The 22,941-nt window shown below is 30.6% G+C and overlaps 2 non-coding genes across 2 annotated transcripts; one reads left to right on the top strand and one right to left on the bottom strand.

Moving 5' to 3' along the window:
- Window positions 1–6,186: 6,186 nt before the first annotated feature.
- Trnah-gug lies at window positions 6,187–6,258 on the top strand. The gene has a single exon. It is a non-coding gene; the product is annotated as a tRNA-His (tRNA).
- Window positions 6,259–6,544: 286 nt separating this feature from the next.
- Window positions 6,545–6,616, bottom strand: Trnah-gug. The gene has a single exon. It is a non-coding gene; the product is annotated as a tRNA-His (tRNA).
- Between the last annotated feature and the right edge of the window lie 16,325 nt (window positions 6,617–22,941).

Raw genomic sequence — 22,941 nt, 5'->3', positions numbered from 1 at the left:
TTAAAATTTATTGACTTGCATATATTTAACAATAAAAACAAGTGAATAAATGATTTTTCTAAAATTATTAGTTTGTAATAATCTCCTGAAAGTGAAATATTAGCATCAGATACATTAAAGGAGTAAAACTGATGTTTTTCTTGTGGAGTTCTAGTTTAATAAGATTGTTTGTTTATATATCTGTAATTACTTGAATCTTAAATTTCTAGTATTATTTATATTATTATTAAATTGCATGCTTCTAGCCCTTCTGTTTACTGTTATTAATTATTTTGTTACTATTATCCTTTTAGGACTATGACATCTTTTGGGACAGTATACGTGGAGGTCAATTTTCAGATTGTGGTTTTTATTTGAAATTAATTAAAATATAATATTTAAGTATTCTTATAATTGAGATGAATTGATAATAATAATAATAAGCACAGAGCCCAAATGGTTAGGAGTTGAAAGCTGAAATTTGGTACACAGTTAGGGTATGTCATGAGAATGTACACTAAGAAGGTATTTCTCGAAATTCCTCCTCGCAGGGGAGAGGGTTAAGTATTACCCTGAATAACTCAGCTTCTACTGTAATATTTTAGATGTGTTTTTGTGGGAAATTGAACATATTTTTAGACCCATCTAAAAATTCTCTAATTTGCCTTGGAAGAAGGGGGACCAAATTCTTGCACCCAGTAAAAGTGGGTAAGATCGGCTATGTAAAATAACCTTTGTAGTTATATAACCCAAATTCTATAATATAATACAATAAAAGGGTTAGAAGTATGAAATTAGCTAAACTTAAAGTTTGTTCTTATTTCTTGATCAGGCAATGTCGGGCTTACCTGCTAGTTTTACAATAAACTTATTCAAGTTTATAGCCTATTAATAAATATGCATAGGCTGTAAACTTAAATAAGAAGTTTATTGTAAAACTAGTTAAATATTGTATTTTTATGTCAAATAAAAACTAAAATCTGAAAACCAGTCTTCATGTATGATAAACCCCAAAAGACATTGTAGTTCTAATAGGATAATAGTAATAAAATAATTTATAATTTCGATTACTATCTTTAATGATATGAATATTATGGTATTTCAGTTGAAAATTGGGCTCTACAACCTATACTTTACTATTTAATAACCAAAATTAAATGTCTAGTAGCAAATTGTAGTTAAAATTTTAAACAACTTGTATGTATAAAGATTGATGATTTTATGTAAATAAGAAAGATACATATTATTATAAGAGAATAATTATTTTCTCCAAAATAATTGATTCAATATGATTTTATAATTTAGATAATACAGTTTACATCATCGTAATATTGGACTAATGCATCTCTGCAATGTGTATGTGCATTCATGTAAATTATATGGTTTAATACATAATTTTATTTATAATTAATTGATCTCTGTTTTCAAGGTACTTTTTTATTGTATTAACATCATTATTGTTGTTATCTTTTATAGAGCTATTTTTAATTGGTTAGTTAATATTATCATTTAGTCATATTTTTAACAGATTTCATATACATTTAATAAACTTATAATTCATACTTTTTTACTTTAATATAGATTTATTTTATACAACCCAATTTTCAAATAACTTGTTTATTATGGATAAAATTTACTTAAGTTATGTAAAAATGAAATAAGTTTATTCTTATTGATATATTGAAAAATCTCTTGTTTGACTCATACAAATGGTTGAGAATGGATTAATCTGTACAATGTGGTGTTCTTAAAATAGTTTTTGCTCTAACACAGTTCAAGAATTGGAGATATCCTCATACAAAACAACACAATTTTTAAGTGCAAACACTCATTCAATATTTTTTATTCTAGCAAGCATACATCATGTCTCATATTTACCCCTGAATTTTAGAGTAATGAAATTTTCAATGTTATATTATGCTTTTCATCAGATTTTCTTTAATGAGAACTGATTATACAGTTTTTCTTCTTCCTTGCCCTTGTTTCCTATTCTGGGTTTCCTGTAAATCAGATATCACGTGTCATTTGTGATAGTGCTCTAAATGAACCTGAAAGCCTTGCTGTGTTGTGTTCCTATAGATTAAATTAAAAGTTACTACATGAAAATACAGTTTAACCTGATTATAATGTCATCCATGGAACTGGCAATTTTTTGATGTTACAACCGAGTGTCGTTATGTGTGGGGTCATAATTTCAGTCCCATAAAAAGTACCAACTGTGTTTAAGAATCTATTATAAAATCCATTCTTATTTAACATCGTATGTATTACCATGAAATTATTTCTTAATGGTAATATAGTATACTGTATCTACTATGGTAATAATAATTTATTATCATATGTATAAAAGTGCAAACTAAATGTTTAAATCAACTTTATTTACATTATTATGTCTAAGTTTACATCAGTGTAATATAAAAGGTAATTTTTGAATTTTTAAAGAAATTTCTATTTGTCTTAAGTTTCAATAATGGTGGCACTTCCGGTTTTGAGAATAATGTCAAATCACAAGGCAACAAAAGGTTAAACTAATGTATGCCAATAAAAAAGACACAATAACAATATTCACTTAAAAAAGTCAGTTATTTTAGATTGTAGGTGTTTTTCACCTAAAAATTGTTTATCAATGTCATTTTCTAAATCATACACTTTATTCATTATTTTTGATGAAGTTTTTTCCAAGACCTTAAAACATTTTCAATAATCTTATTGCATTATGTTCTTCCCTGGTTGACAGCACATCATTTTCTCTGTCTGACGTTTTATCTTCATCATTTTTTTCATCTGAAGATTTAATTTGCTCAACATTATCTGCATCTGTTTAAAGTAGCACGAGTAACTATGCAGATTGACCAATCGTCATGTCGTTTAAAGAGGTGAACCTCACCCCATTGAAGTCAGGTGAGAGTACCGTCCACAGTTGTTCTAGGAAGTGGACTCTGACCCTAGAAACTGAAGACATAGTACATGTACTGTATTTTCTTTGTTAAATAAAATTTGTAAATCTGGGAGTGCTTTAAATATGACATTAAAACAGGGTTTTGTATCGTTACAAGTGGGTTTTTTAACATTATCTCATGTAGCAAAATCAATCGTAAGACTGATAAAAATTTGACGCTATATTAGGGTTGTTGTTACATTTGATGACGTTATAATCGGATTAAACTATATTACATTTTTAAAGATCTCTTAGCAAATACAAGCAAATGAAAGTATCAGATTTTATGAAAAAAAAATGAAAAAATCAAGATGTTGCTGATACTTCAGATTAAGGTCAACAAGAAAGCTCAGATGATATTTTGCCAAAAAGAAATGTCCTAATTTAAGTATTAAGCAGTGAAGAAAAATTTAATATTAACATTACTTTTGATTGTGATTGTTAGTTAATTATTGATAGTTTTAATAAACAAAATTTTAATTACAAAAAAGATTAGTATATTTTTGCTAACTTTTGGAACCTGACGTTTTGTTTTATAGAGCACAGATTTGTTTTTGGAATCAAACTACTGTGTTATATGGAGGATGTCTTTACTCTGCTTATCTGTATGTAATATTTTATTTCATTTTGTAAGAATTGATGATAATTAATTCTGAATGAAGTTTGATAGATATTTTATTAGGTTAGTTATTTTTTTATTGATTAATAAGTATATATATATATTATTACCTATTATTTGGGTAAATCATTAACTGAAATTCTCTTTTGAAATAATTTGTCCAAATTTATGCAGAAAAATTGATCAGTAAAAATATATAGAGAAAAATGCAATTTTATGATAAGAAAAACAATAATAAATCTGAAATAGCTAGTTTCTTTTTAGCATGATGTGAAGTAAAAGTATTGTCTTTGAATCATTGTATATTCAAAGTTAAACTAGAATTTAATATATATTATGTATAATGGATTGAATTAATTTTCAACAATTTCAATGCATATTAATACAATACACCCAGTATCGAGTTGAGAAATTCATCTTGATCCTTGTTAAATTAATTAATACAAGAAAATTTTTGTATGTGATGATGATTTTGTAGGAGATAGCACTAAAAATATGAATGCTACAAATTTGTCTCATGCATTTTTTGAATTTAGATTTCATTAGAAATTTGATAGTGTAATATAATGCAATATATCAGATTCCATCCATTTAACATTTTATAAATCTTAAAAATCAAATAGTGAATTCATGGAATACATTATTTGATTTTTAAGATAGATAATTGAAAAATATTTAATTGAAATCATGAGATGATAGAAAATTAAATATTAAGATGTCAACAAATTTACAAAACTCATTACTATTTTAAAACAGTTAACTAAATATCTTTTCTAAAGTTGTAAAAAAATAAATTTGTCTAATTTTATGCTTTGGCTTGTGACACTGAATAATGCACTATCTCAGGGCCGGATCATCGAATAGACAAATGAGACAAATGTCTAGGGCCCGGTCAAACTGTCTATTTTGAAAAGATTTGTAAATAAGATATTTTACTTTTCTGTTAGCCAGCTGTATATAATAAACAAATAAACAAAAATATATTGCTTTTTATATTGTTATTGTGAATTCTAAAATCTAAAGAAAATGTGTTCTTATTTTTTTCTTATTGAAAGTAATTCTTCCGATAATTTAGATTTTTTTTTATAGCGATAAGAATAATATTAACTATATGTTTTCTTAATATCCTGTGNAAAAATTAAATATTTTTAAGTGTGTTTTGTTATAATTAATAACCCGAGCACCACAGGGTATATGGGTTATCTTAAGAAAGCATCGAATAGGTTGAAAAATACACGTTGGTACACATGGTAGTCATCTACTACCACTTGTGCCAACGTATATCACATACAATAATTGTTTCCTTCGCTGTGTTTCGTCATTTTTATTTCTGTCCTTAATCTTTTTGTACGTAAATAATATTTTAACTTTGTACAGACTCGTTCTATCGTATTTTATAGAGAAATTAAAGTTAAAAATATTTCTCTCAAATGAAGAAGAAAATTCTTAGAGCAATCGACAGCAAAACCGATTTCAAATGATACATTTCAAGAGACAATAATTATATTTTAAAGAAACATTGAATGTAGATGGGAGACGACATTAACAAGATTTTTTTAAGTTTCCTCATTTAGGTTTTATGTAGGAAATGATCAATTAAAATGAACTATAGCATTTGGAAGAAATTTGTGAGCTTTTCCCACAAAATGCAGTGGAACGGGTTTGTAGGAAAGCGCACAGAATTTCCCGAAAGCGTTGAAAACACGATTGATCCTAAAGATATTAAAAAAGGACTAACACGATCCTTTTAAGGGATTGCTGTTAAGACTGGTGTAACGTATAAAGCAGATTACAGAGGAGTGTCGGGCATTCTTGTATAGTATATATACTTAATGCGCTGTATGAAAATGTTACTAATACCTCACAAAAATGGGTGTTTTTTTTTGTCTTATAAACTATAATAAATCATAAGTCTGTATTGGAAGAAAAATAAATTTAAAAACGTTTGATTTTTCCTGCATATATTATGAAAATGTACACAGTATAACTACATAGATAAGCTGCACACAATTTTATTCAGTTGTAATGTGTCAGCTTGTTTTACCTACCTTTTATTTAGGTAAAAAAATTAGCTAAGATAAGCAGGTATGAACACAGACTAACGAAATTAATTGTAAGAGTTTCGTTAGTCAGGTAAAAAAATTAAAACAAACTGAAACTAATGGCACGCCCGAAACCAGATTCGTGGGGACTAAGGTAAGGACTCCCTGTCGTTTTCGGAGAATGTCACTCAATTGTTTTAGAATTACTTTAATTACCTAATCGAATTCGAGAAAGATGCGTTATTATATTTATTTTAAAATAACAAAACCGATTGCTTTGGTATCAAGGGCAGATTCCGCAGTATCTTAAACACCATCCTGAATATGCCCATGTAATTAATAATTTATTCACGTGACCAGTAAGTAGGCTTGTAAGAACAGATTCTTATGCTATTAAAAAAAAAACCAAGTAGACAATGCTTCAATCTCACCCCCTCTATCGTGTACAATGATATAATTTTTGCATCTTTCTCCCTTCCTCCATTAAATTGTACACGTAATTAGGTTAATTTCGCTTCACTTAACACGACCGAACTAAATAATGTCTCGCTTCAATAACTAACAAGTATATGTATGAAATAAGAGAGACGAGAGGATGTGTCGGAGTGGCCGTGATCGTCTAGTGGTTAGGACATTGCGTTGTGGCCGCAATAACCCAGGTTCGAATCCTGGTCACGGCACTTTTTTTTTTCTCTTGGTTTTTCCATATTTTCGTTTTAATTAAAGAAGAAAGCCGTTTGTTAACGGAATACTACGGTATTGTTATCGTTTATGGATAACGTTTTCGATTCTCAATCTGAGAACAGCCAGCTCCTTAAATCTTTTCATTATAGTCTACAGTATATCAGCGTATTCTAAAAGTTAAATAATAGAAAGCACGATCACATTGCATTTGAAAAAATTTCATATTTCCGCTTTAATTAAAATTAAAAGCCAAGAGAAAACAAAATTAAAAAAAATAATAAGTGCCATGACCAGGATTCGAACCTGGGTTATTGCGGCCACAACGCAATGTCCTAACCACTAGACGATCACGGCTACTTCGACACATCCTCTGGTGTGTCTTATTTCGTACATATACTTTTAACAGCTATTGAAGCGAGACATTTTAAGTTACGTCGTGTTAAGTGAAGCGAACAGGTTTTTGTCCTGTAAAGAGTTCAATATCGAATCATTATTTTTTGAATATTCTTGAAATTTATTCTCAAAAAATGTTTCTGTTCTGAAGAATAGAAACACGAGCATCCAGTGAATTCTTTCATAAATGTATTGGCCATCCTTAGCATCGTTTCCAAATATTCTACTTATTAGTTAATTTGTAATTCGTTTGGGTTTTATTTACATTTATAACTTTTGCTTTCGGTTGTTCACTCTTTCCTCTCGTGTTCCCCGATGAGACCCTTTTCTATATCCATCAAGGATCTGGCTAAGTGTGCAATGGCGGGCCATCATGGAATTAGATATAGTAATGGCCCTCGAGTGTCTAGACTAGGGGTCCCCAAAGTGGTCGATATCGACCCCTTGGGGTCGATAAGAGTTCTCCAGGGGTCGATTAATACACAAGGGTCGAAAGGGGGTCGATTAATACCAAAGAGGATTAATTAAATTGTCTAGGAAAAAAATAGAATATTCCAATAAAAATTCGAAATACGGATATGATCAACAACATTACTGACTACCCTAGTTATAACTTGAGTTTTGCCTTAGCCTATGCCACTTTAAGCATGTGTTACTCTGTTTTCACGCATCTGTCAACTGTACTAGTGTTGCAAACATGTTATGAACGCTGGTAGTTCATTATATTTATACACAGACATACGTTGCACTGTTACACTCTAGTTGGGTTGTCACTGTAAGTATTTTATATCTAAATGTAGATATTTTGACCTTTACAGAGAAAATATCGTAATATATCGAAAATCATTAATATAGTACAGAAGCGTTTGCAAGAAAAAAATGGCCTTTCAAGTAAAAATGGAGCTATTTAAATCTTCACTGGCACGATCCGATTTTAAATATTTTTTAAACTTGCGAGTACTAAAAGAAAATGAAAAGGTTTCCGACCGTGATTTGAAGATATATATTAAACATCTTGATAAATTAAGAGAAGACTTTAAAGCACGTTTCGAAGAATTGGAGAATATGCATGTTTCCGAATGGTTTGCTAATTCATTTGATGTAAAAATAGATAATGAAGGTAGTGAAACTGGCTTAGAAGATGAATTGAGTGAAATTTGTGTAGATCTCGAAGCTAAAGCGTTGTTTAAAAATAAAAACCTCAGTGAATTTTGGAGCAATAACAATATTGTCACTAAATATCNGAAAAAAGCCTTTAATGTTCACGTTATGTTAAAATAATCGATAGCCCGCATATTTAGACGTGTCCCAAATTATGTATAGATGATGATTAATATTAATGACTCATTCAAGAATATATATATATATATATGCTTTGTTTATATATATTCTTGAATTATTATTATCATTATCTTATATAATTTTAATTTTAATTAACTTATTTTTAACTAAAAATGTATTTATTCTCTTAAATAATAAGTTGGAAATTTTATTGTATTTTAAATTATATATGGATTTGATATATATATATATTTTTGTTTCGTCTGCTTGTTCATCAAATAATTTTTAATTTGTGGTCCATCATTGTGGACCTAGCCGAACTCATAATGAGCTTCTATAAGCGGCCCTCAGTTCTCATGGGGCAGAAGGAGTTATAAATAAAAATTTAGTTACTGTATATGCTTTGTTTATATTAGCTTAGTCGTTCTACTCTTGTAACAATATATATTACATAATGTAATACAGTACTATATATTACAAAAACCCAGAAACGAATTCGGTAGATGAGAATTAGACAAATACAGAACACATAGTGTAGAAACAGTCTGTGACCCAAGTTAAGATTAATTATTTTCAAAGTAGATGTTATAAAACGCATATTGTGGTGGGCTAATGTCAGTTTACGTCGACTGTACCACGGCGGCTTGCTGCCTAAATTAGAATAAGACTCTTAATTTGATACGACGGATAGATAGACAGCACTTGTATTTTGTTTATTAATTTATTTTTCTAAAGTGTATAACATACATTAAAGTAAGAAATGGTCAATAACAAACAGGAAAATTTTAGTTATCTTCTGAATAAAGATAATTCTTACAATAGACGTAATTATTATGTTTAATCTTTCCGAATGACCTTGTATATATCTGTTTATTTAAGTTGTTTCATATGTCAAATGTTTATCAGAAGTCTTTATTATTGCGTCTCAGATTATTTTTCATTTATTTTATGAATCAAACATCAATTTACTCGTACAGCTAAAGGTAAATATTTATTATAATAATATAGATTTTACTATTATCGAGAGAAATTATNAGATTATAAATCAATGGAAAATATCTCCTTTTTCTGTTAATGTTATTGGGTGGATTTTATAAAATATGGGAACTATAAATTCTTTTGTTGGATTGTTATGCAGGTCTCCTTATCGCTTAACATTAGAAATGCAAAAATGATTTAATGTTTTTGTTAAATACTTATCTGGGGGTCGATAAGAAGGCAAATATTCTATAAAGGGGTCGACGGGATAAAAAGTTTGGGGACCCTTACTCTAAATGAAAAGATATAATTGAAATTATAAAAGGAATTTCTTGACTTGAATTCAAAGTCAACGTGCAGTTTTTACTGCAAGTACAGAGCATGAAATCTATACCGTGACTTCGAAACTAAGGAACCAATATGGCGGCACCATAAAAAACTTTGATGTCCTAACCTCGTGTTTACAGACCTTGGTTCATGGCCACTTGGTGGGCTTTCTTAAATTTATTAACTTATCTATTCTGTTCGGTAAGGGTCGAATGCCCGATTGGTCAAGGTGACAAATCTACCAATTTGGGGCCCGGGATCGAATGTTGATGGCTCGAAAAATACAATTCAATACAAAATACAGTAAACTAAAGTAACTAAACTAAACTAAAGTAGGCAATAAAAGCAGTATCAACACGGAATAACTTTTCCTCATCGTCCCGTGTTGTCCAGTATCCGTGTTGTCCACTATACATAAAAATGAAAAAAAAATCTAAACATGCTCCAAATTCAGTCGAATCAGATAAAAGACGTTATTTTCTATTATCTGCAGGTAGATTTGACAACTTTTAGCGATTTTTTATGTATTAAAGTGCTCAAATTTATTGCAAAAATTGGAATATACATATTGTTGTTTTTTTCTTTCGTATCTTCTATTTTTTTCTGTTTTTGTGTATATTACAAATTATTTATAATTAGTAGTAATTTCGTATCGTCCCCCTTTGAATTATCGGGATTCTACAATACGTTTTGCCAGAAATGATTGTTGTTATTTGTATATAATTTTAATATCCACTAAACACAGAACTTTTAGTCATTATGATTTTTAGAATCATGAAACCTTATAACGTCAATAGATGCAAAAAGTAATAATATTAAAATTTAACTGACTACGATACTTTCTCTCTGTTAACTCAAGAAATAGCCTACAGTACAGTATATATATATATATATACAATAAATAGCCTATAGTACAACAGGGAAGCGAATATATATATATATATATATATATATATTCGCTTCCCTGTTGTACTATAGGCTATTTATTGTATATATATATATACTGTACTGTAGGCTATTTCTTGAGTTAACAGAGAGAAAGTATCGTAGTCAGTTAAATTTTAATATTATTACTTTTTGCATCTATTGACGTTATAAGGTTTCATGATTCTAAAAATCATAATGACTAAAAGTTCTGTGTTTAGTGGATATTAAAATTATATACAAATAACAACAATCATTTCTGGCAAAACGTATTGTAGAATCCCGATAATTCAAAGGGGGACGATACGAAATTACTACTAATTATAAATAATTTGTAATATACACAAAAACAGAAAAAAATAGAAGATACGAAAGAAAAAAACAACAATATGTATATTCCAATTTTTGCAATAAATTTGAGCACTTTAATACATAAAAAATCGCTAAAAGTTGTCAAATCTACCTGCAGATAATAGAAAATAACGTCTTTTATCTGATTCGACTGAATTTGGAGCATGTTTAGATTTTTTTTCATTTTTATGTATAGTGGACAACACGGATACTGGACAACACGGGACGATGAGGAAAAGTTATTCCGTGTTGATACTGCTTTTATTGCCTACTTTAGTTTAGTTTAGTTACTTTAGTTTACTGTATTTTGTATTGAATTGTATTTTTCGAGCCATCAACATTCGATCCCGGGCCCCAAATTGGTAGATTTGTCACCTTGACCAATCGGGCATTCGACCCTTACCGAACAGAATAGATAAGTTAATAAATTTAAGAAAGGCCACCAAGTGGCCATGAACCAAGGTCTGTAAATACAAGGTTAGAACGCCAAAGTTTTTTAAGGAGCCGCCATATTGGTTCCTTAGTTTCGAAGTCACGGTATAGATTTCATGCTTTGTACTTGCAGTAAAAACTGCACGTTGACTTTGAATTCAAGTCAAGAAATTCCTTTTATAATTTCAATTATATCTTTTCATTTAGAGTAAGGGTCCCCAAACTTTTTATCCCGTCGACCCCTTTATAGAATATTTGCCTTCTTATCGACCCCCAGATAAGTATTTAACAAAAACATTAAATCATTTTTGCATTTCTAATGTTAAGCGATAAGGAGACCTGCATAACAATCCAACAAAAGAATTTATAGTTCCCATATTTTATAAAATCCACCCAATAACATTAACAGAAAAAGGAGATATTTTCCACTTANAATTAACGAATGTTTTCTTGTATATAGCCTATTAATCTAATATAACTAACTTAAGACAAAGAACATATAATTATCTCTGATAAGCTGACTCTCATTATATGATTGACACTCAATAAGTCGAATTTTATTCTCATTTCGACACAACTCATATGCAGTGCGTGTTGTATTTTTTTAATTTTTAAAAGAATTTTCAACAAGCCACGAGACACAAAATATTTTCAAGTCGATCGAGCATATCAAAGACATCGTGGAGCAACAAGCAATAAATTTTTAATAGGATTTTTATAAGGCTGTGTACACACTAGGCGTTTTTAAACGCGCGTTTTAAAGAACCAATAGTTCTGCATAGGTATACATACTCGAACGCGCTTGGCCAAAAGCGCGTTTGACGCGCGTTTTTGGCCAAGCGCGCGTCAAACGCGCGTTGATAGATTTTTGTTAGAACGTGCGTTTTACGGGCGTCAGCCGCACGCTTTGAGATATATTCTAAAAGAATTAAAAAACTTGGATTCGTATTGTCTTAGTGTTGGATACAACGTCGCAAACATTCCATGCGTGTCTATCTCGTAATATTGGGTGCACCCTAAATTCTCTTCGCCTCTGCCATCGTCTTTTATAGCGACGATAGAAAAGGCACACACAAGCAATTACTTTCACGTCCATTTCCAAACTGAGCCAGTGCGTACGCTCCACTAAACGGTCGTCGAGCGCCGAGCTAACGCGCGGTGTGTACGCTGCTAACGCGCGTTTAACGCAACGCAAAACGCCTAGTGTGTACACAGCCTAAGTGTAGGCATTTAAAAAATAACTTCATTTTGTTATATCGCAGATTATTAATTTTTATAATATAGGTTTTAAGCGTTTTTTGTATTTTTTTTTAATTTTTAATTATTTCAAGAACAGAGTTCAAGTTTTCCAACTATCCATATACATGGCCCTGAGTTAAACACACTGTTGATTTGAAATAACAACCAAATAGATTGTAGTTGGAAAACTTACTCGTATGAAATATTAAAAAATGAATATTGATTTTTCTATATTATGACAGAGAAAATTATATAGGCCTATTCACCAATAAAAATATGTGCTGAATAGTACAGTACATATAGTATGTTCGTAATTAAAAGACTCATATTTAAACTCCTCTGCAGATGAAATAGTATAGACGTTTAAATTCAACTGAAGTAAAAGTATTATTTGAATTATGCATAAAATATTTTCATTAGGAGACGTTAGAAGGAAGTTGCGATCAGAGAAATTCTAACACTTCGCCACAACTTTATAGTACAACTTTTATAAGTGGTTAGTAAATATTAAGAGAGATGAGAGACCTTTCCTGACATATTTTGACATTGAAATCACAATAGCCCTCATGTTGCTTGAATGTAATTTCTGAATGAAGCTATATTATCAAAACAAAAATAATGCTATTGATGTGCTTCTGCTATTCTTACAATTTTCGCAATTATGAAAACTGAAACGCTTATTCAAACCGTATCTTTCAGAAGAATGATTGCTCGAGGCAAAGTTATCGGATATTTAGGTATGAGACCACAAAGAAGTTGATTTGTCCCCAGGCTGAAACTTTTGCACTGATGTCGTGGTGCGATTAATAGATAATTCAATAATTTATAGCAATACACGTGCAACAGCAACGCAATTAGATATTCCTTATACAACACTGAAAAATTTTGCGTAAACTATTGTATTTTTATCTGTATAGGAAACAGAAAACAGAAGTTCATTTTCACTAAATACAAAACTATGAGTAATGTAATGAAGAAATTTTTCAGACTATCCAGTAAATTTATTGGAATTCTTCAAAACATACTGTACAGTGTGAGCTTACAACGAATTTTATAATAGGTTCTATTCTTTTTATAAAAATAGAATTGTCTAACTAGACATGTAAGTTATAAAATACGCCTTTAATACAAAATGATTTCATGAGATATTAAACGTTTGTTGTCTCTCACTTGCAGTACTGAAAATATATTTGTTAAATTATTTTTATTATATAAGCTATATACTTATTAGACGGAATTTAGAACAGGTTTCATCACAGGTTACTAAGACAAGGTTTCATCCAAGATACAGTAGATTTGCTACTTCGTTTACAACTGAAAATCTGATTTTCATTTTTAGTGACACCCGAAAAGCAAGACATTTTTAGGAGTGCTTCAAACTGAACAACTTTGAAAACAGAATAACACAACTTGTGAAAGAATTATTGTAAACCAATTGCGATCTGTCAATGAGTGCATTGTTTATCGAATACAATTTTTGGAATATCAAAATGGAAGACACATGAACGATTTTTGTTCTAGACTGCATTAATGTCGGCAACAATTCTTAACATAATTTTTGTGTCAGTCAAGAGAATAATAATTTTTTTCTATACTTAATACAGTGGGTGATCGGATAACGAACACTTCACTGAACAAACATAAAAAGAAGCGACGGAAATAGCAAATACCGATTGATTTTCCTTTGTCTTCAGGTAACTTTTTGGAGTGCGGGAGACGTCAACGTCGACGCTCAACCCGATATATACTGATCAGATAGTATTCCTCGAACTTTGAAATACTCTCTTGTAATTCCAGCCTTTTATTTTTCTGACAAACAATTCTTTTATAGTATTCGCGAGACTATCGGACGGGCACTCATTAAGTTTTGCGTCGGTTTTTATTTTCGAAAGGTGAGAGTATAATAGCAAAGGTAGAGAGTAGGCAGATGTCTGATGTTGCTGGGCAGTATGGCTTGAACAAATCTACAGTAGTGCGCAGTTCAATGTTAGCTAAGAAAGATACAGTATAATTAAGAAAACTCAAGCAGCTAAAGGAGTAACAAATATCACATCTGAGAAATAAAGAACATTGAAGAGCTCATAATGGAATCTGAAACGGATCTGACGACAGAAGAACTCTTGAATGAAGAAAACTAAGAAACTTCGGCGAGATATGTTTTATTATGAAAAAGAGGATTAATGCCGATATCTGCTATTATTTAAAGATCTTTTGAAGAAGTGGGGATGTCAGATCAACGGTCTTAGAATGGCATACAAACCATAGGCTTGGAGATCTCTACAATTACAATACTATTAATTCTGAAAATCCTGAAGAAGGGAGAAAAGCAATCAACATTAGACAGATTATTTAACCCCCCACAAACAAAAAAACATGACTAATAAAAATGCAAGTCTGTGTAGGCCTATATATGTATTTTTATTATTACATATAAAAAAACGTAGTAAGAAAGTATATATTTTTTATTTTTTGTGGTCTCCAGAACGAATTAATCAAATTCCCATACAAATCTATGGTAAACTGATAATCGGTTAACGAACAATTCGGATAGCGAACAAAGTCTTAGAACGAATTATGTTCGTTAACCGATCACCCACTGTATTTAGGTTTCTACTTCATTTGTTTCATAACCACCATCTTAGTGTTTACACTATTTTGACTGTCTCTCTGCTCACAGTGCTAAATTTTCCATGGCTGAGTTTCATCTGCCTCTGCAAATGAGTTTCAAGTACGACATTTATATAAGATTATGCTACAAATAAAATAGAATAAAATAAATAAATAATTCCTTAAAAATTCCTGCAATTAAATAAATAATTACATAAATCATTACTAAAAAATTCTTATACAGTAATTCCAAAATAAAGTTAATTCCTATGATTTTTTGCTTACAGTCATATCAATTCGAAAATGGTATCTTTTATATCATTTACATATAATTTTATTTTTATCAACTGGTATTTTCAAATTCATATTGTTAATAGTTATTACAACATTCATTTCATTAGATTTTTGATATTTAATAACTGTTTGTTTCCGTTTCGGACTGTTTTGTATATCTAAGAGGCATCATTAATGCTTTTTCTATAATTTAAATAAATTATCTAAATTATTTGTCAATCATTGTATTGTTGTTAATTTCAATTTGATGTTAATAATTAAGGATATTATACATAATGTTATCTACGAATAAAGATAAGATTATTATTTACCAATTATTATTTTCTGCAGCCAAAATTCAAAGTCTAAATTAACTCAATGCTGCTAATAAACAAGCGATAAATGTAAATCAAGGGTATAAAAAATATTAATGATACACTAGATTTTTTATTATAATATTTAGATAATTGTAATTTTTTTATTTGATCAAATTAATTATTTAACTAAAATTTGATAAAAAAATTTATATTTTAGATAAGTTATTTTTCTTCTTTATTTTTTGTTTATATTACTCTGAAGATTATCTTACGTAAGGGTTTGTCACACCGAAAGACCAATCTAATACATTTTATTACATTATAAAATAATTTTTATTATAATTATTAGATTTTTGTTGAAAAGAACGGATCTAAACATCATAACAGAATATGTTTACCGTATAAATGTGCACACCCACCAGCGATATTTTTACGTGGAATGTGCCTAGCCAATACACACGAGTGGTAATTGATGAAAAGTTTGATATCGATATTAATTTTATCCGCCATGACCGTTACCAGCTGTGACGTGGACGTTCGTGTGCACGTTATAACTACTGTACTTGACGTGTTCGATATAGACACGATGAACTAGATGCGAGTCTGGCTGGCACTTTTCATAGGTTGTCTGGACACAGGTGAACGCAACGTCACCACTGTAGTAACTCGTCAGTGTAGCATTGTTCCATTTTCTTCCATGTATTTACCTACGCCGAGTTCTCGCATCGAACTATCACTTGTGTGAACCGCCTGTTCTTTCTTTATAATTGAATTAAAATGATTAGTGAACGGAATGAATAATTCTCTAAACACCAATTAGCTTTCCAAAATGTAAAAGAATAAATTCANGAAAATCGAGACGAATGCGATACTGACAAAATTTTTATAAATAGTCAATTAAATTTAGGTTATCAATTTAAGATAAATTACAGAAGCACGTATAAAAAACATGATGTTTAGTGTCTGACATTTTCCTTCAGGATAATTTGAGAGATGTAATAATATAATTAGGCTAAAGAAAAATGAGTGAAGTTTCATCAAAAGTATTTGGTCTCTATGTAATACGTTCTATTTTCTATACCGCATGTCTAGGTATAACACTTCTTATAGATATTCTTAACTTCATAGTGTTTGGCGTAGCCTATTTTCTTCTCGTAAAAAACATCTGAGATAGTTCATGTCATGTCCTAACATTTCAGCTTTTTTTGTAAGTTCAGCTAACTTTATATCCATTTCTATTTTTCTGAATTCTTCACTATATAACTGGATTGCTGTATATTAGATCTCTATGTAATACGTATTACATAGAGATCTAATATACAGCAATCCAGTTATACAGAAAAGTATTTGCTTTTGTTATTTGTATAGTATTTAATACAGTAGAACTTTGTTAATCTGGCAAATACAGGATCAGATTGGTGCTGAATTACCGTACAATTTTGTATTTTTGCAAAATTCGATAAGTTATATGCAATTTGAAAGTTGAAAATTTGTGCTAATACATGCTGTTATATATGCTTTCGACGTTTTTATACACTTTAATTTTTTTGTTATTCAATATCCATACATTCCAGTATTTATAGATATAAGATTATATAATAAAATATTTCCCAGAAAAGATTATTAATTACAGATCATTCAATAACTGATTTAGATTTCGAATTTGCTGAAACGCAGTGGAGTAGAAGGTTCTCAGACCTTATGCAAATCTAATTTAAACTGATATCCATAATGAATAACATTCACACTAATCTTAACCAATAAAAAGTAAATGATATGAAATATAGTTTATTATATAAACTATATTTCACTAGGTTGCATATCATTATTATATATAATTTTAATACCAGCGTATAAGCCGTTATCGATTATGTTGGCACTCGCAGCTTAAAATCTGTAACTTTACAAGAAAAAGCGTATGCGGGGCGCTGTACGTCTATGAATTATTTTACGGCTCGCATTCAGAAAAAATTGCTCATTACCGCTTTAAAGGTTTAGGTTTATTTCGTTACGGTAACGTAACACGTATGGCTTCCTGGAGGACTTTTTTGGGAAACCGGCCTTTATTTAGATGTTACAAACGTGAAGAAAACCTAGGCCAACCCGTTGGCGAGGCGCTAATACACGATCGATTCCCAATGTTCAATGGTTTTATCCAAACGGCCACTGGTGTGCCCTCTGCTTTAATGCATACCATAAAAATAATTACTTTGTCATGATAGAAACAAAATTATGCTGACAATTCAGTATCTTTATCATTATCGTCAGATTCTCTACTGCTTCTACAACTACTTCAAGAAGCTTCAAGCAATTTGAGAACTTCATTTTTCAGTTTGTATTCTGCCTTTGATATTAGTTGGCTGATAAATTATAACTAGCTATTAATCGTTTCGATTGCTTAGTTTTCTGAGTATTTTCTCCAGTAATCTTTGGAAAATTTTATTGCGTGCCTCCTGAACATCTCTGATGGAAACATCAGAATGGAACTTCAATTACATCCGTGGACAAGGATTATAAATACAGTTGCAGGCATAAGATATCATGCATAGCATTATGCAGGTACAGTACACACAGCAAAGCTATTTTTATGGCGTTCTCTTTGAAAGCAGCAGAAAAAAAAAGGACACGAAAGAGCACGGAGAATGATATCACATCAATTCATTTAGTACTTTTGTGGCCTTTGCTGATTTGGAAGCGTTGTCAAAGAAACGTCGAGCTTCATTTCCTTGTTTCACAATGTCAAGTAGAAGTGTCGTGAGAACTCGAAATTAAATCTTAATTAAATTCTTTCTTGTACTTGATTCTTTAACTGTTTTCCACACGCCAACTCTTGAAGGGTAGTCTATATGGGACTTAGTAATCAAGATTTAAACTAAAGTTATAGAGAATGGAATTTCTTACTTTATATTTACTATATATCTAATTGGGCACTTTATGATTGCTAATTTAAACTTGTGTTATACACTTCCATCTTGTGCTACTGCCACAAAACATTGTAGTAATGACTGCTCCATGTGCAAAATTAATGAACCGATAAAGCCAATTGTCTAACAACATCTAACGATCGTTCATGAGTTCTAAGACGAAGGAATTATGAAGGTGGAAACTTTTTCTGCAAGTATTAGTGCAAAAGTATTTTGATTGTTTGAAAACAAACAATAACGGATCGTTGTCTATCTCAACCCATGTGTAATAAGTCTGTTTAACTGAAAATTGAAGGATTTAATATTTTTCGCATCTATTAGATAACTAGCCCGCAGACTTTATGCAATTAATATGCATATTTGGTCATACATTATAACNCTTTCCTAACGCTGTATTTTACTACTGGAACAACAACCGTCAATCAATTACCAATAACTTCTGTTTTTCTTCCCGCATATCTCGGACATTTATAACTATAGACGGTTGAAACTCAACCATTCCACATCGCAATTTTTAACCAACCATGGTAATTTCCACTGCTACCTTAACAGATTTACCAACTACTCGAACAATACATGCTCGCTCTGTGGCACTCAGGATGGAGCACTCCATTATATTTTCAACTGCCCAATGCTGAATGCTGAACGGAAACATTTAAAGATTATAATCAACTCTCGGGGAAAGGACTGGCCCTGTAGTTGCAACGAGTTGATCAACGAACATTCCACTTATGTTTACTTCAATCAGCTGGTCAACAAATACTGTAAACTTGCAGCTCTCCACGTCCCAACTAGCACCTCCTAGCAACATAAATACCACTTCTTATATCTTATTCAAATTGTTACGCAATTCCATTTATGTATTTGACCTTTGACATGTACTTGTCTTGTATATTGTGTTCCAATTCAATGTCTTGTATATAAAGTCATTCTTATTTGTTATGCAATTACTAGTATGTAATTAAACTGCTTTGTATATCATGTTATATATATAGTGCTCCGTATTTACAGTCCTGTCTCTTAATTCATACCTTGTATATAATTGATTTGTATCGAATATCATATTATGCTCTGTTATGTACTCTATTCCTGTGTAACTTTACTGTTGTATGCGTTTTCAAACCGGTTGTGCTTATGCGGTACCGGGCTTGTACCTTTGTACGGCAATAAAGAACTTGAAACTTGAACTTGTATTTTAACACTCATAAACCGACAAATTTCTCCAAAAATTTTAAAAACAAAAGAAAATTTGGAGAGAAAAATCAGAAATTTATTATGCATTTTAACATATTAATGTATATAAACTTTTATTTTGTACGACAAAAATACAGCCAATCCTCGATATAGACTTCTATACAGCGCCGTTCTCCTAAAGCACCAATGAATACTGTCAGCAAATCATTCCCATTATAACTTATTTATGAAAACAAATCTTTCAGCACTTGAGAATTCGTAAATGCACGATTTTCCATTACGAATGATACATTTGTCAGGATCTTTTTATCTCATGGTCTGTTAACTTCACCTTTTTACTTTCAACTTGTTCTCAAGCTCCGAAAAATGGCACTAAGAACAGCAGTTGATGTTCACAAATTACATGTAAGTACATGTAAGCGTGTTTGTTAACTCACCAGAATTTTACCTTCAATTAGAATTTATTTATAAGATATTTAAGATTGCTTAAATCAACCAGTAAAAAACAAGAAGCTACACTAACAAGTAAGCAATAAACTAACAGTATAATGACTTTGTTAATATGTTTTATAATACGCATAAAAGTAGGTAACAAAAATTACTACTAAACATGCTCGAAAGTTATCACATGTTCAATAAGAACATGTGATAACTTTCGAGCATGTTTAGTAGTAACTTTCAATGTAAAAACATAATTTTTTTCTCTTGTAAAATATGAAGCCTGAAAATGATGCAGATGTGAATAATTTTAGCCGTTAGTGAGCTCTACGTGAATAGTTTACAACCAATTTGCAAACTATTCAAGCAAATTGGTTCAAAATCTCATTGATAATCATAAAGTACACGTTTATCTGTAAATTACACAAAGATTTTTAAATAACAGATTATAAGAACATAAGCAATTTATATAATGCCTCTATTAGATGGCATAAAAAATCCCTTTCACTTTATATCCGTTAATTCACTTCTGGTAGTGTGAAGAAGGTCTTCGTTGATCCTAGCACCTAAATCAAGCAGACAGCATACAGGGAACATTACACAGTATGTTTTTTGTGTGCTATCTATTGTATGATGATATCAATTGTATAACAGTGCAGAACGGTAAAATGTAAAAAGAACTGAGAAAAAATTAAGTGACAACAACAGGAACCACGCTANAATAATGTATTCCCTTTAAATAATAAGTTATATAATTTAAAATACAATTAAATTTCCATGTATTTGATATATATATATATTGTTTGTTCTGTATGGTTGTTCATCAAACAATTGTTATCTATCGGACAAGGTGTGTGAATGCGACACCGGGATTGTTTATGTTATCAAGCAACGTTGTAAAGGAATTTCGCCTATTTTTCCGATTAGGGATCCTCCCTTCTAAATTTTTAGCAATGCATATTAAAAATAATCAAGAGAAACAAATCAGAATAAACAATTATTAATAATCTCACAACATTCGGAGGAAAAGACGAAGGGGATGACCGTCGTTTCTCCCTTTTTCAATAGTTTAAGTAACAATTGTTACTTTAGGTATATCACGTGGATATATATAATTCATATTAAACAAGAGAGAAGGACTAAAAATAGCCAATTAAGCTTATCTCTCGTTATTTCAACTTGCTCCGGAATAAAATCATGATTGATCAGAAAAAAGAATAAAACAAAAGGGAATGACGAAAAACACAGAGAAAGAGAGAGGAAGAGAAAACAGAAAGAGAGATAAAGGGAGAGATTGAACAGAGAAAGAGAACTCGTAGAAAAAAGAGCCTACAAAACAGTACAGAGCCGCACCAGAGCAGCGTGTCAGATCTGGAAGAAATAGAACAGCGTAAAGAGAGATATGAGGAAGGAAAAGAAGAATTCTTTCTTCTCTTCGTTCGAGGAGTAGTGTACTTTTCCTCGTATGTTGCGAGTCGTGAATTTCTGATTTAATTCGTAATTAAAATAAAAATCAAATCAATTAAAAATTAAAACAATGTTTGTTTAAAATCCGTTTAAAAGTTGTTTTGAATGTTCGGAATTTAGCAAATAGAAAAGCAACATTATTCGGATTTATGTGCGAAGACAAGTGTTTGATAAACATGACAAATACAGAGCGAAGTAGAAAAGAAAATTATACGGGTAACTTCAGTAACAGACTTCCTATTACTATGCCTAACAGGAAAATAGTTGCAAAATTCTGTAAATTGAGTGCATTGTAATATTCCACCACAATTCTATGTTATCTATGTTATATAATTTATTCTGTCTTTGCTTTACTGTGTTCACAGGGAGTTACAAAACAGTTTTTACTATTCCAATCATTTACCATTATGTTTAAATTTAAAAACACAACAAATAAAAATATTTGGTGTTTTGTTAGACATTTAGGTTTTAGGCCACATGTTGGCCCGAAAGAGTAACCCTGACACAGGTGAGGGTGAATTTGCAAAATACAGTGAGGATATTTCTCAAATCAGTGTTTCCCAAACTCGCGTGCCGCGACACTCAACTATATCGCGGAAGTGGCTGGTGTATCGCGGAAATATTAAATATTTTCTTAAAATATTGAATAAGCGCTTGTTTAAAATTTCATTTATCTTTTTACCGCTGGCTGGCCGAAGTGAGAAGCAGGTGTTCGCTAAAATGCCGATTGTTGCAAAATTTGTGGCATCAGAATATCATTGAAACTTGATATTCGAAACTTCGAAGCTTTAAAAGTTTTAATGCTAACATATTTGCGATAGTATTTTATTGGGCTGAAATTTTTTCAAATTGTATACCTATAAATTACCACTGTCGTTCATTCATCCGTCTGTCATTCCTAACTCTCGAGAATGGAGTTAGTTAGACGAAATTCGAGACCAGATTTGGAAACCCTAGGGGTAGATGGTCCCGATTAACTGTATAGAAATTTCCTATAAAAACTGGAAGTCACGTTATTTTTATTGAAATCTTCCTTGAAAGCAGTTAATAGATGACTGACACACTCACTTGTTAAAGGAAAAGTATGATGTACAGGGGCAAGACACGGCAGTACTAATATGAAGTAGGGAGCATATATTTTAAACTATATAAATTAAAAATATGATTAAAAATTTCAGCCCAGCATTGTGACGATGTCACAATAAATAATTGCTCGTCACTTAATACATTTAAGTGTTTACTTTCTAGTTATTAATATAATTACGAATCGACGTTTAAACTGAGAAAATCAATTCCAAAGTAAAACGTATTCATAACATAATGAATTCAGTCAAAAACAATCATACATGCTACGAAGCATATTTATGTTTTAAATTAAACATATTTATTTATGCTAGTCAACATACGTCAGACCTCTGTGTAAGTCAAATAATACATACAAATGAACATATCAGACAATACAGAAATGAGTAAAAATAAATAATGAATAACAGTAAATTGTGAAATAAATAACTCAAAAATATATAGTAGAAAT

This window comes from Centruroides sculpturatus, unplaced genomic scaffold (genome assembly GCF_000671375.1).
Source record: "Centruroides sculpturatus isolate CEXI.00-Female unplaced genomic scaffold, Cexi_2.0 scaffold176, whole genome shotgun sequence".
Classification (NCBI taxonomy): domain Eukaryota; kingdom Metazoa; phylum Arthropoda; class Arachnida; order Scorpiones; family Buthidae; genus Centruroides; species Centruroides sculpturatus.
The sequence above is the reverse complement of the archived record's forward strand: the minus strand, read 5'-3'. Positions and strand labels throughout refer to the sequence as shown.